The sequence below is a fragment of the Pelophylax lessonae genome (genome assembly GCF_965119305.1).
Source record: "Pelophylax lessonae genome assembly, chromosome: 11".
NCBI classification, from domain to species: domain Eukaryota; kingdom Metazoa; phylum Chordata; class Amphibia; order Anura; family Ranidae; genus Pelophylax; species Pelophylax lessonae.
The window spans coordinates 172,369,726-172,384,334 of NC_138778.1; positions in this window are offsets into that span (position 1 = coordinate 172,369,726).

Sequence of the window (14,609 nt, forward strand, 5' to 3'; positions counted from 1 at the left end):
TCTGTTTAGAGTGGAACTGTGAAAGAAAGCTGCAGACAGGATATAACATTGTAGATTTGTCTGATGGCTCTTTGTAAGATGATGGAAATTTCCATGTCCCGTAAGTAGATTTTATGGCAGTATAAATTATTTTTTGAAATGTTCCAGGCCAGTTAATGACAATTGTTTTCATTGGCCTCTCTGGGACCGTAGAAGAAAATACCATTAATAGCTAGGATTAGGTCTGAATACACAGACATGAGTGAGCCTTTAAAAGTATGCACAAATATTGATAACAGTGATAAATTTGTCATCATTTTAGGTACATTTTGGAGGAAAAAAAAAAATCTTTTTCTTTCCCAGCAATGATGTTCTAAACTTGTGCAGGTTAATTGGGATCAACCATCTAAAACCTCCTTTTACATAGTTCTTGTTTTCTTGCAAGATAAAATAACAGGGTTGGATTCTCGCTAGCTTTAGATGACACAAACCATAGAAAACAATTTGGGATCAAAAAAAAAAAAAATCCCTACCCTGTCCAAAAATGTTTTATTTATTTTTTTTGTTGTTATCAGGCCCTAAAAAGTATAATTTCACCCCATTCTTTGTCTGCTACCAAAAAAATATTCTTATTAAAGGACAGCATGATACTTTCACCTAGAGCTGCACGATTAATCGTTCAAAAATCGTGATCTCGATTCATTCCCCTCCCTCAATCTTAACCACTTAAGCCCCGGAAGATTTTACCCCCTTCCTGACAAGGGGGTATTTTGCGATTCGGCACTGCGTGATTTTAACGGACAATTGCGCGGTCGTGCGACGCTGTATCTAAACGAATTTGGCGTCCTTTTTTTTCCCACAAACAGAGCTTTCTTTTGGTGGTATTTGATCACCTGTGCGATTTTTTGATCACGCGCTATAAACAAAAAAAGAGCGACAATTATGCAAAAATAACAATATTTTTCACATTTTTTTATATGAAATTCCCCCCCCAAAAAAAAAGTAAAAATCAAAATTTTTTAACATTTTCGGCCAATTTGTTTTATGCTACCTATGTTTGGTAAAAAAAATCGCAAAAAGCGTAATTTGATTGGTTTGCGCAAAAGTTATCGCGTTTACTAACAAAGGGAAAGATTTTTGTCATTTTTGTTGTTTTTTTTTAGCGCGTAATGGCGGCGATCTGCGATTTTTTTGCGGTACTGCGACATTGGGGCGGACAGATCGGACCCTTGACTGACATTTTTGCCACTTTTGGGGTTACCAGTGACATTACTACAGTAATCAGTGCTATACATATGCACTGTTACTGTAAAAATACACTGGTAGTGAAGGGGTTAACTTTTTTTGAAAGGGAGGGGCTATGTGTGTCCCTAGGGGCGTGCTTCTAACTGTGATTGGCTGTGGCTTCAGATGTATGAAGAGTGATCAACGGTTCTACATAGTAGAACCGTATGATCATCCTTCATACACAGGGGAGAATGACAGGCAGCTTGTTTACACAAGCCGCCTGACTTTCTCCCTTTCCCCCGCCGATCACAGAGTGACCGGCGGACATCGGGTCCGCCGGTCACATGCGCGGGGGGGTCCGTGACCACGCGGGAGCGCGCCTCCGGCGGCGCGCTCGCTCCCTAGACCCTCACAAGCTAGTGACGTAGCCCTACGTCACTTTGCCTGTGAGGGGCTGACCGCCGACGTAGATAGTCGTGCAGCGGTCGGCAAGTGGTTAAGTGCCAGTTCACACATATGCAATGTAAGAGATCGCATGTGATTCGCACCGCACTGCTCTGCACAGGGCTGCTGTTAAAAATCATGGGGACCCGTACAGCCTTCCTGGCAGGCCCCCTCCCCCCCAAATTTATCAAGTCAATATTTTCACTAAAAATACACTAAAATCAGTAATAAAACATAACAGGGAACCTGTGTGAATTAGCCCTTCTTTAATTGATTTTTAATTTCAATTTTTTTTTTTAATGTTAACATTTTTTACAATCATTTTACTTTACAATTTTTAAAAATTATTTATTACAATTCTTTTTTTTTTTTTTTTTACAATTGTTTTTTTTACAGGACAGTTAAGCCAGCAGCTCTGTGGGGGGGGGGGGGGGGGGGCTTCACACTGAAAGGGGGTCACACGGGAAGGCGGGGGATCAGAAGAAGGCAGGGGGGATTGGTGTCGGAGAAGCAATTACAAGAATGATGCCCTGTGTCTGTGTCTCTCCCTGCAGCAGCTGAAAGCTGGCAGGAGGGGGAGAAAATGGCTTTTAGCTACAGTGCCTTGCGAAAGTATTCGACCCCCTTGAACTTTGAGACATTTTGCCACATTTCAGGCTTCTAACATAGAGATATAAAACTGTAATTTTTTGTGAAGAATCAACAACAAGTGGGACACAATCATGAAGTGGAACAAAATTTATTGGATATTTCAACTTTTTTTAAAAAAAATTTTGCACCTGAGCGTATTGTTTTCAGGTGTTTTTTTAGGGTGTTTTTTTCATTTTTCCAGGCAATTTTCAGGCGTTTTTTTCATTTTTCCAGGCAATTTTCAGATGGTTTTTCAGGCAATTTTTTTGCAGGTGTTTGGAGGCAGGCATTGACATCTAAAAAACGCCTGTAATCTGCCAAAAAAAAGCTCATGTACTTTTTTGAGCTTCAGGCGTTTTGCTTCAGGCAAAAAAAGGCTTAGATGTGAACAGGGGCCATTGAAATGAATGGGATTTTGCTTATTGGGTGTTTTGAGACTTCATAGATGAGCGTTTTATGAGCTGAAAAATGCTCAGGTGTGAACAGGGCCTAAAACGGCATGTCCTCGATTCTTACATGAGTGTTCTCTGCTCACTCACAGCTGTCCAAGAAAAAAACATGTTTGTCAACATTGGTAAGGCTGCAATAACTATAAACACAATGTTTTACAATGTATCATTTCAGTCTTTTGATGAACTTCCGTCTGTAAGGCTACATTCACACCTGAGCGTAGCGTTTTCACAAGTTTTTTTACAGCGATTTTTTAACCGCGATTTACAGGCGTTTGTACAGGCGTTTTTTGTGCAGGCGTTTTTAGATTGAATAGAGACCAATGGAAAACGCCTGTAATCTGCCCAAAAAGAAGCTCATGTACTTTTTTGAGCGTTGGGCGTTTTGCTTACTGCGTCAAAACGCTCAGATGTGAACAGGGGCCATTGAAATGAATAGGATTTGTCTTGTTGGGCGTTTTGAGAGCTGATCCTAGAGCAGAAAAACTCCCCAAAAACGCCCCAAAATGCCTACATGTGAACAGAGACTAAGTGCCCTGTTCACACCTGAGCGATTTTCAGCTCGTAAAATGCTCATCTCTGAAGTCTCAAAACACCCAACAAGCAAAATCGTATTCATGTGTGAAAGGGGCCATAGTTATACTGTAACCACTTGACCTCCGGAAGCATCCAAATGAACGAAAGACTCTTTTGACGAATGCATATGAAAATTAATTATCAGAAAGAACGAAAATCCGAAAATACAAAAATCCGAAAATATAAAAATCTGAAAGAACGAAAATCCGAAAATATAAAAATCCAAAAGAACGAAAATACAAAAATCCGAAAGAACGAAAATACAAAAATCAGAAAGAACGAAAATCCGAAAATAGAAAAATCAGAGAATCCAAAAATGCAAAAATCCGAAAATACAAAAATTCCGAAAGAACGAAAATACAAAAATCCGAAAGAACGAAAATACAAAAATCAGAAAGAACGAAAATCCGAAAATAGAAAAATCAGAGAATCCAAAAATGCAAAAATCCGAAAATACAAAAATCCGAAAGAACGAAAATACAAAAATACAAAAATCTGAACATACAAAAATCCGAAAGAATGAAAATCCGAAAATACAAATATCCGAAAATACAAAAATCCGAAAGAATGAAAATCCGAAAATACAAAAATCCAAAAATACAAAAATCCGAAAGAACAAAAATCGATTTACCCTACGAGTTTACCGAATTGATTACATTCAGATAATTCATTTTTTTGGATTTTCATTCTTTCCGACTATTTGTTAGCGCTGAATATAAAGAAATAATTGATGAATTCGTATTCGTATTACTTTTGGATATATTCAGATTCATTTGATTTTCGAATGGGCAGTGTTAGTGTGTTATCTTTGGCCCCTTATTCCTTTGTGTGTTTTTCTGTGTCAGACTTCATTCCATCCAAAGTCAAGACAGGGTGTGGTGGGCCACTGCCACTGTTTTTTTGGATTTGTGAGTCTCTTATGACACAGAGAGTGAGAGATAAATTATTATGAATGCATCCGAAGTTACAAATTATTCGAAGTAACGAATGATCCTATAAACGGAAAAAAAAACAAACAAATGAAACGAAAACAAAGCAAATTTTTCAGTAGTTCACATGTCTAATGACCAGGCCATTTTATGCGATTCGGCACTGCGTTACTTTAGCTGACTGTTGCTTGGACATGCAATGCTGTACCCAAATAAAATGTATGCCCTTTTTTCCCCATAAATAGAGTTTGATTCTTTTAGTCGTAATCACTTCTATATATATATATATATATTTTTTTTTTTATATTTTGCGCTTGAAAAAAAACAAGAAAAATTTTTACTTTCTGCTATAAAAACATATCCAATCGAACCATGTAAAAAATCTAATTTCTTCATCAATTTAGGCCTATATGTATTCAGCTACATATTTTTGGTAAAAAAAAAAAAAAAATCCCAATAAGCATATATTCATTGGTTTGCACAAATGTTATTGCGTCTACAAACTATGGGATATTTTTTTGGAATTTTTATTTGTTTTTACTAATAATGGCAACGATCAGCGACTTATAGCAGCACAGCAATATTGTGATGGACAAATCAGACACTAAATTACACTCTTTGGGAACCAGTGCCACTAACACAGTGATCAGTGCTAAAAATATGGACTGTCAGTTTACTAATGACACTGGCTGGGAAGGGGTTAACATCAGGGGCGATCAAAGGGTTAACTGTGGGCCTAGCCAGTGTTTGTGTACAGTGTAGGAGGTGCTTTTACTAAGGGAAGGAATTGATTTGTGTCTCTGCTTTGCAGGAACACAGGATCCATGCCTTCCCTACTGACAGAACGGCAATCTTCCTTGTTTACATAGGCAGATCGCCGCTCTGGCTCTCTGCCTAATAATTTGAAGGTGCCGGTGGACATCAAGTCTGTGGTACCCGCAGATCTGGGTTTAACACCATTTTAACCGATTTCCGACCATATAACTTACATATACGACAGCAAGGTGGCAAGGCGGCTACTAAATTAAAAAATAAAAAAGCCAAAAATAGTTGTCATTTTATTGAGTTCATTTTCTGTTTTTAATGTTTTACTGTACTTTATAATTTACTGGTATACTGTAATGTTTTATTGTTACTGTTTTTCATTATTAACCATAGTTTGCTTTGCAGATACCACCATTCTTCTGTTTTACTGTACTGTATGCTATTATAATGTAATGTTTTATTGCTACTGTGTTTTTATTGTTAACCATTCTTTGCTTTGCAGGTATGCCCATCAGAGCTGAGCATCAGCAGCACTGATTTGTTTATCCTGACAGCAACAGCGTTTGCTCTCAGCATATACAGTATACGTAAATCAATGATTGCAGTGCTGTAGGAGGTGATTTCACCACCGCAGTTAAAAAAAGAGCATATATGGTGAAGCATAGGTTATAGTGTGGACACAGAGGGTGGATCTCCCCTATGCTTCGCCATATATTTTTTAACACTTTTCTTGGCAGAGATGTCAAAGTTCAAAGTAATTACAAAGTTCAAAGTAATTAAATACTTAACATGCCTCTTAAAAAATACCTTGGGTTGTCTACTTTCTGAAAAGGGGTTATTTGGGGGGGGGGGAGTTGTGCTATCTTGGCATTTCATGGCCTTCGAAACTATGATAGGTAGTGAGGAGTGATTGGTTTTCGGGGTCCTGTACGCGGCTAGACTGCCAAAAAGTCCTACACATGGGGTATCCCTGTACTCAGGAGAAGCAACAGAATGCATTTTGGGGTGTAATTCCACATATACCCATGGCATGCTTGAACAATATATAATTTCAATTACAACTTTGTGTACAATTATATATATATATATATTTTGGCATTTTTCAAACACCTGTGGCAAAAACAATTTAATGTTCAATGGGCTCAAAAAAATTCCTTGGGGTGTCTACTTTCCAAAAAGGGGTAATTTGGGGGGGGGGTGTTGTACTGCCCTGCCATTTTAGCACTTCAAGAACTGAGATAGGCAGTCAGAAAGTAAAAGCTGCATAAATTCCAGTATATACACCATAGTTTGTAGACGCTATAACTTTTGTGCAAACCAATAAATATACATGTAGCTAAATACATCTTGGTCTAAATGTATGACAAAAAATCAGTTCATTGGATATTTTTTTATAAGAAAAAGTAGAAAATGTAATTGTTTCTCAACATTTTCGACCTTTTTTCATTTATATCGCAAATAATAAAAACCGCAAAAGTGATCAAATACCACCAAAAGAAAGCTCTAATTGTGGGGAAAAAAAGGACACATTTTGTTTGGGTACAACATAGCATGACTGCGCAATTACCAGTTAAAGTCAAGCAGTGCCAAACTGCAAAAAATGGTCTGGTCATTATGGTGGTAAAACCTTCCGGTCCTTAAGCGGTTAAAGTGAAACTGTGATTTAACAATGCAGTATGTTAAACCTATTATGCACACTTATTTATTATTATTAATATTATTTATTACAGGTACTTTACGCAGTGCTTTACATATATATACTTGTATATTGTACATTGACATCAGTCCCAGCTCCCAAGGAGCTTACAAACTAAGGTCCCTAACTCACATTCATACACACACATACTACCACATTAATGAGTGCCTACCCAGGCACCTGATATGATTAGCGACCTAGTTTTGCAGGATGCGCTGCCACTCCCCAACTACTTGGAGCTAGCTTTCATTCCACACAGTGGATGTAATGTCATCAACTGGAAGTGCATGCTTGAAAGTACCGTCTCTACGTGTTTCATCATCGGACGTCTTCAGAAGCAGCCCCGTCGCAATGTTTCCTGTGGTTTATATACCCATAAGATTATCACTGCTGACAGGGCTTACATCTTCACCAGTTCTTCCTTCCAGGTTCGCGGGCTCCAGCCATCAGAATGTCCAAGCCGCGGTGACGTCACTAACATGCATGGCAGAGCTCTGAAGGGACGGTGATGCCACCGGCTGCAGGAACATTGAATATCCCCTAAACAGTGCGTGTTTAGGTGATATTCCTTGTACCTACAGGTAAGCCTTATTATAAACTTACCTGTAGGTACAAGTGTCCAAGCAGTATTTACTACTGCTTTAACACTGGTTTTAAGGAGTGATTTTACTAGCATATGCACAAGAGCACTCTAATTATAATTTTGATATTGGTCATAGATGATTGTTATAATCTGAAAAGCACCCCACTTTGACTTATAGTGTATGTTAGTATTATTAGTGCAATAGGGGGAGCACTTTAAATGGCAGCTGGGTGGTCACATTAACATTATCTATTATGTGAAGGCACACATTTTTTTAAATTCCAAATAGAACCGGACTGAGCTAACATATATCTAAGGACTGTCTTCATGACCCCATGTGACAACATTAGGCCAATCACCAAGAACCAGCATTGTCACATGAAAAGAAGCTAAGTGAATCGCATTTTCTTCCAAATGGGCAAAGCACAGGTTTGTTATAAAGTGATTCTTTGCATACACTAATGATCATTCTCTGCCATCAGAATACTCTGATTAGTGCTGCCAGCTATTAGGGATGGACTGTGTGAACAGCAGCTGTTCATGTTTTCGCCGAACACATGAACAAATGGGGCGCTCGGCGGGAAGTTCGCCCGCCGATGAGCGCCCCATAATGCACTGTGCTCTTGCAGTTCATTGATTGCTGATGATTGGCCAAAACATACACCTGACCTGTATGCTTTGGCCAATCACAGCACAATGCACTGTGAGAGCCATGATTGGCTGAAGGCAGAGTGCCTTTGGCCAGTCATGGCTCAGAGGCTAAGTCCATGCCCCACACTATATAAAGCTGCTGCTTACACGGCAGCCCTGTGTATAGTGGATGACAATAGAGATTAGGCAGGTAGTCAGTGGATAGTGTATTCGGTTAGTTTAGTGCAGTCAATGTAGTATACAGACATACCCCACTTTTAAAATGTATAGATATGTTATAGTCCTGGGTCCCCTCTCGGTGCTCCCCAAGTTTGGTGTCCTGTCACTTATGGTTCGGGAGCAGTGCTATGTCAAGCTGACAAGGATTTCCTATAAATACCAATGTTTCAAAGATTTCTCCTAGACGCCAATGAGCACTGAAAGCTGAAAATTGGTCTGGGCAGGAAGGGGGTGAAAGTGCCCGTCATTAAGCGGGTGGGTCTCTGCTAAACCGGCCGAATTTTGATCCATGTATAGCTGCCCTTAATATTAAAGTTAACCAAGTGATCTTTCCAGCATTCACACATTTGCAGTGGGTCTCGAAAAGTAGTTTACTGGCTGGCTTTACTTTTTGCATGGAATTACTGGTCGAGCATTGTGAAAATTTCTTGGACTTATCAATTACAACAGCCATGTTTCTTCCAAATGGGGAACATGTCTGATCAGCTTTCTGATTGTCATTGATGTTCCAAGATAAATCTCTGAGGCCACTTTGTTTCCAGTTCCATCTAATAACTAGATTTGTATAGATTGCTATTGATTCTGTGTACTCTAAAATCAATATTTAGGTCTTCTAATTCAAGTTATTTGCTACGGTTTAATGTGCCTTATGATAATGAAGTCTTTGATTAGTGACCTTCAGTGGTGTCCTCTTATCACCCAAAGAGAAGATACATTGTTATCTAAAGAGGGGTCTTGAACTAATCTAGTAGCATTAGTATCTAACATTAAGTCACTTTTTATTACCATTTATCATCCATCTTCATCATCATCGCCGGTTTTCTTATATTATTTGGGACAGTAAGTCGAGCAGCCCAGTCCAAATTAGCCTTTGTGGGACTCTAAATCACACACTTGGTACCATGATATTCCCAGAGACAAAAGAAATTCCTAATTCCTGCTTAATTTTCTGAGTCTGCTCCAAGGTCTTCTTCCAGTTGGACGAACCTTGAACTGCTCAACCACAGGACATTCACGCATTCCAATCACCTCAACTAGCATCTCTTAGTTTAAAGTTTTTAAGTTGTTTTTAATGTAATAAAAGCTTCCAATCTTTCAGGAGTAACCTTTTTTCAGTGGTGGGGATTGAAACCTTGATGTGTAATGTTCAAAAGGGTCCTTACACATCTCTTGGTTACCAAAGGATTTTATTAAATAATAGACAATGGCACACAGCATGAGCTTCGGAGCCCTAAATGCAGTCAATCAGAATACATATAGGCTTATAAAGCCATAAAGGCAAAGGGGTGAGATGCCATTATTAAAGTAGCAACATAAGCACACCATTAAGCCCAAGATTCAGTCTGAAGATAGATGCCACAAAATAGTTACCAGAGAGTTTGTTAGATATCTCTTAAACATAAATGAGACCAGCAAACTTGGTCTTGGCAGCTTCTTTTTGGATCGCTAAAGTTATTGTAGGAATGGAACAGCTGGTTTGTGTTCTATAAATGTCTGTAGGTTTAAAAAAATCTGCAGAAGGTGCTTCGATTTCTTGACATGTCTATTATTTAGTAATGTTAGAAACACTAATTGTCCACCTAGGCCACTGGTGTGTCAATTTTAGTGACTTCTACCTCTGCAAGAACATAATGGTAAATGCATAGGCGTGTGTACAGGATGTGCCTGGGCATACCCTAATCACCCTGTGTGGTATAGATTCCCCCTGTTTAGACCCCTGGTAATTCACTAAAGACCTTTACCGGGGCTCCTAAACAAATTGTAAAAAAATAATAAAAATAAAAACTACTGACGCTGTCCACCGACACCAATCTCTGCTCTATTGGATACATCCATTGCTCTGCTGACACCGTCATTATACTGTATATACACATGCACACACACCCAATTATGTTTGAGTTTTGGGGTGCAAACCCTTTTGCAATAGGCTGTGCACACCTACGGGTGAATACCAGACAAGCTGAAAGGTTTCATGTGATGGGTAGAAAGCAACATCTGTGACCAAGTTTTTACCTTATTAGTCCTGATAAGATACCGCAGTTGTTTTACCTTTCTGGTTGGCTGTTAAAGTGTATGTAAGCCCAGTCACTAAAATCTCATATAAACTTTAACATTTAATCTCAAGTAAGTTTCAATATTTCTAAATCTGCAACTTTCATTAACCACTTAAGCCCCGGAAGATTTTACCCCCTTCCTGACCAGGGCCTATTTTGCGATTCGGCACTGCGTGATTTTAACGGACAACTGTGCGGTCGTGCGATGCTGTACCTAAACGAATTCGACGTCCTTTTTTTCCCACAAACAGAGCTTTATTTTGGTGGTATTTGATCACCTGTGCGATTTTTTGATCATGCACTATAAACAAAAAATAACAATATTTTTCACATTTTTTTTATATGAAATTCCCCCCAAAAAAATTTAAAAATCTAAATTTTTTAACATTTTAGGCCAATTTGTTTTATGCTACATATGTTTGTTAAATAAATTGGAAAAAGCGTATTTTGAATGGTTTGCGCAAAAGTTATTGCGTTTACTAACTAAGGGAAAGATTTTTGTAATTTTTGTTGTTTTTTTTTTAACGAGTAATGGCGACGATCTGCGATTTTTTTTGCGGGACTGTGACATTGCGGCGGACAGATCGGACCCTTGACTGACATTTTTGACACTTTTGGGGTTACCAGTGACATTACTACAGTAATCAGTGCTATACATATGCACTGTTACTGTAAAAATGACACTGGCAGGGAAGGAGTTAACTTTATTGGAGAGGGAGGGGTTAAGTGTGTCCCTAGGGGCGTGTTTCTAACTGTGATTGGCTGTGGCTACTAGTGTAACAACAGAGATCAACGGTCCTACATAGTAGAACCGTGTGATCTCCATTCTTACACAGGGAAGAATGACAGGTGGCTTTGTTTACATTAGCCTCCTGCCTCTCTTCTGGTGTAACGGAAGATCGCTAGTGCCCGGCGGACATCGGGTCCACCGGGCACACGCGCGGGGGGTCCGTGACCGCGCGGGAGCGCGCTTTCGGGTGCGCGCGTTTGCTCCCTAGAGCCTCACAGGCTAGCGACGTAGACCTACGTCGCTTTGCCTGTGAGGGGCTGACTGCCGCAGTAAATAGTCGTGCGGTGGTCGGCAAGCGGTTAAAATATTACCTGGTGATCCTGCTACGAGAGCCCTTTTTGAAGCACTTCCTGATATAGGGTGGCAATGCTCTATTCCTGCCCTCTGTTTATGTTCCTATGTTATCGAAAGAGAGGGAAAAGATGTCAACACAGGATGACGCTGTGGACACTTAAAATAGCATGTGCCACGTCCTAATCAAAATTCTTCCCATACATATGTTCCTATGTTGTCACCCTGTCATATAGGCTTCTGATGGAGACTACTGTACAAGCGACTATTTCAACACAGATTGCAAAGGCATTATCTACTGTTGTCACTATCAGGAAACCAGTCCTGAAAAATGCCATGCAGCCATCACTGGATTGTATGTAGACAAGATTTCTGCAAAACGTACTGTACATGCTAATGAGCTTTAAAACTGTAAAAATAGGCAGTTATTTATGATGCACAGTGCTCTAGCAAATGAAATGTTGTTCAGCTTTTTTAAAGAAATTGCTAGTTCCTTAGCTGTCACACCAAGCTTATGGGTTCACTGCTTGCTAAATCTCTAAACCTCGCCTGGAACAAGCATGCTGGTTGACTTATAGATTTGCTGCCTTCCTTGTTTAGGCCCAATAACTCAATAGTGAATCCAAACAATGTACAGTATATGGTACTCAAAGTTCTACAAAATTCTAAATAAAAAGTCAGCAATGGCAGCACCCATATTTGTCATAACAGATTTACTTTACGTAACTGCTTTTTTTTTCAGCAACTAAAAAAAGATTTATGAATTAGCTGGTGAAAAACAAAACTGCTGACACAGGCTTGTGAATCACCCACAGACTGAATTGTGGAAAAATTACTAATCCCTCTACTACGTCTTTTATACAGAGGGCTTTTTGCGTGTGAGTAATCATTACATATCATGCAAAGGATTCTGATCTGGAAAATAACATTGCAAAATTGTGGTTTCTAAAACGTTGACATCTTGGTAATGAATTATTTCTATTGAGTTAATTATTTTAATGCTTTGTTTATATCTCCAAGCCTTTAAAAGTGAAAAAGCCGGGCATGTTAGACCATGTTCCTGTACTAAGTGTACGATAATATTCAAGCCTTGGAGCTATGGGGCCTGGTTTCAGGCCTCAGAAGAAGCACAATCTGCATGGGGTCTGTATTTTTACCCATGTTTCTGTGGGTTCTTTCTAGGTGTTTCAGTTTTCCTCCATAACTCAAATACATACAGGTAGGACTTCCTCCCATGTTGGTCCTTGTGTGTGCATCGGCGTGGCTGGAGCATTCATTTTCGGGCTCCTTTAGGGACAGGGACTGATGCCAATCCATCTATGCACACTTGTTGATTGGACTATGGTCCTGGCCAACTGCCAACCTTCTCTTGGGCTTTGTGATCCACTTACAGATGCATTTTTGCTTTTCCAGTTTTTCATGCCCCGAGTTTTTCTCGGTCTTCTTGTACTTTTTCTCTTGCCTCTTCCTTTTCACCCGCTTCTTCTTCCTTCACAATCTTACAATTTTCTTTCCCCCTTTGAGTCCACAGGGTCTGCATCCGGCACTATTACGCCTTCATCTTCTTTCCCACCATGACGCTAAACTGGTTGTCTCTGAATGTCCCAGGTATGAATTCACACCAAAGTTAAGGTTTTTTTCTTACTCTTGTCCTAGGTACTTTGATGCCCACTACCCTCAAGTGTTCTTTACTAATGGCCCGACTAAAAAGAGTGGAGTACTCATAGCCTTTTGCAAATCAGTCCCTTTCAGTTGCACTAAGCAGACAGAAGACCCAAACAGTAGGTATCTTCTGCTCCACGTTATTCGGGATACTGAGGTCACTATAATCACCTATTATGCCCCTAATTCCAATCCAGGACCTTTTCTGACCCATATTTGCTCCTTATTGGCATCTCACCAAAAGGGTACCCTCCTTAGGGCGGGAGACTTAAATGTGGCATCAAACCCTGTCTTAGGCAAATACCACTCGGAACGTGTTGACACATCACCCGATGCAAAGACATTTTCCTACTCCCTGCATTCTCATAATCTGGTAGACCTCTGGAGGGAGTTACGCTCATCGTGTAAGGATAATACATATTATTCTCACCCCATCACTCTCATTCTAGAATTGATCATATGTTTATTCTACGAAAACATTTTCGGTACCCATTCTCGCTGCTCCTTGGTCAGACCATGATCCTATTCTGTTAGTTTGCCGGTTTCTACAGTGTAAGCACCAATACTCCTCCTTTGACATGAATGATTCACTTTTATCCCTTAAAGAAATGCAGACAGACCTTTTAAAAGCCTCAACAGAATACTTCTACCTTAAATCTGCTTCTGTTTCCTCTCCTGTGACTCTCTGGGAGGCATATAAAGCAGTACTTAGGGGACACATCATCCAGCTGGCCACAAAACACAAAAGAGAACGCCAACAGTTACAACAGAAATTAGAATCCCACTTAGAGTCCCTCTCTACCACTTTTAAAAAATCTCCTACTCCCGCTAAACGTAAACTCTTGGACCAATCTCATACAGAACTGGACCTACTGTATGCCTTACAGATAAAGCAGAACGTGCTCTGCATTGGTCCCGCCAGAATAGGTATGCCAAAGCAAACAAACCAAATGCGATGCTGGCCAATTTGTTACGTACTTTTACCCCCAAACCCACTCTCATCGCTTTACGTACCCGCCACAATGTTCTTACTAGCAATAGTGTCCGGATATTGGATGAATTTCATCATAGACTTGCCACTTTATAATCGACCCACAATCTTGAAAACAGCCAGGACATAGATAGCTTCCTAAATTGTTCTTCATTACCCATGTTATCCACAGCGCATACGGCTCTATTGGATCGTGATATTCAGGAATCTGAGGTCCTGTAATGTATCAAGGAACTAAAAGTTGACAAAAGGCCGGGCCTGGACGGCTTCTCTGCGCTTTATTTTAGAAAGCTGGTGGACGTATTAGCTCCCCCCTGACAGCTTTGTACAATTAATTTAAAAATTGTCAGAATCTCTCGCCCAATCTTCTGACTGCTAACATAGTTATGTTACCAAAACATGATCAGGATCACTCTTCCTGGGTCAATTTTGGGCCCATTTCTCTTATCAATATTGATATGAAAATTCTCACCAAGATCCTGGCCAATCGTCTGAACTCATTTCTCCCATGCTTAATCAAAAAAGACCAAGTAGGATTTGTACCACAGCGACAGGCAGTATCAGACAAATTATACAGGTAGAACACCTTGCCCACAACTGCTCTCTGGAAGCTGGATGTGAACAAGGCATTTGACACTATGTCATGGCCTTATCTTATATCTGTGCTCCGCCA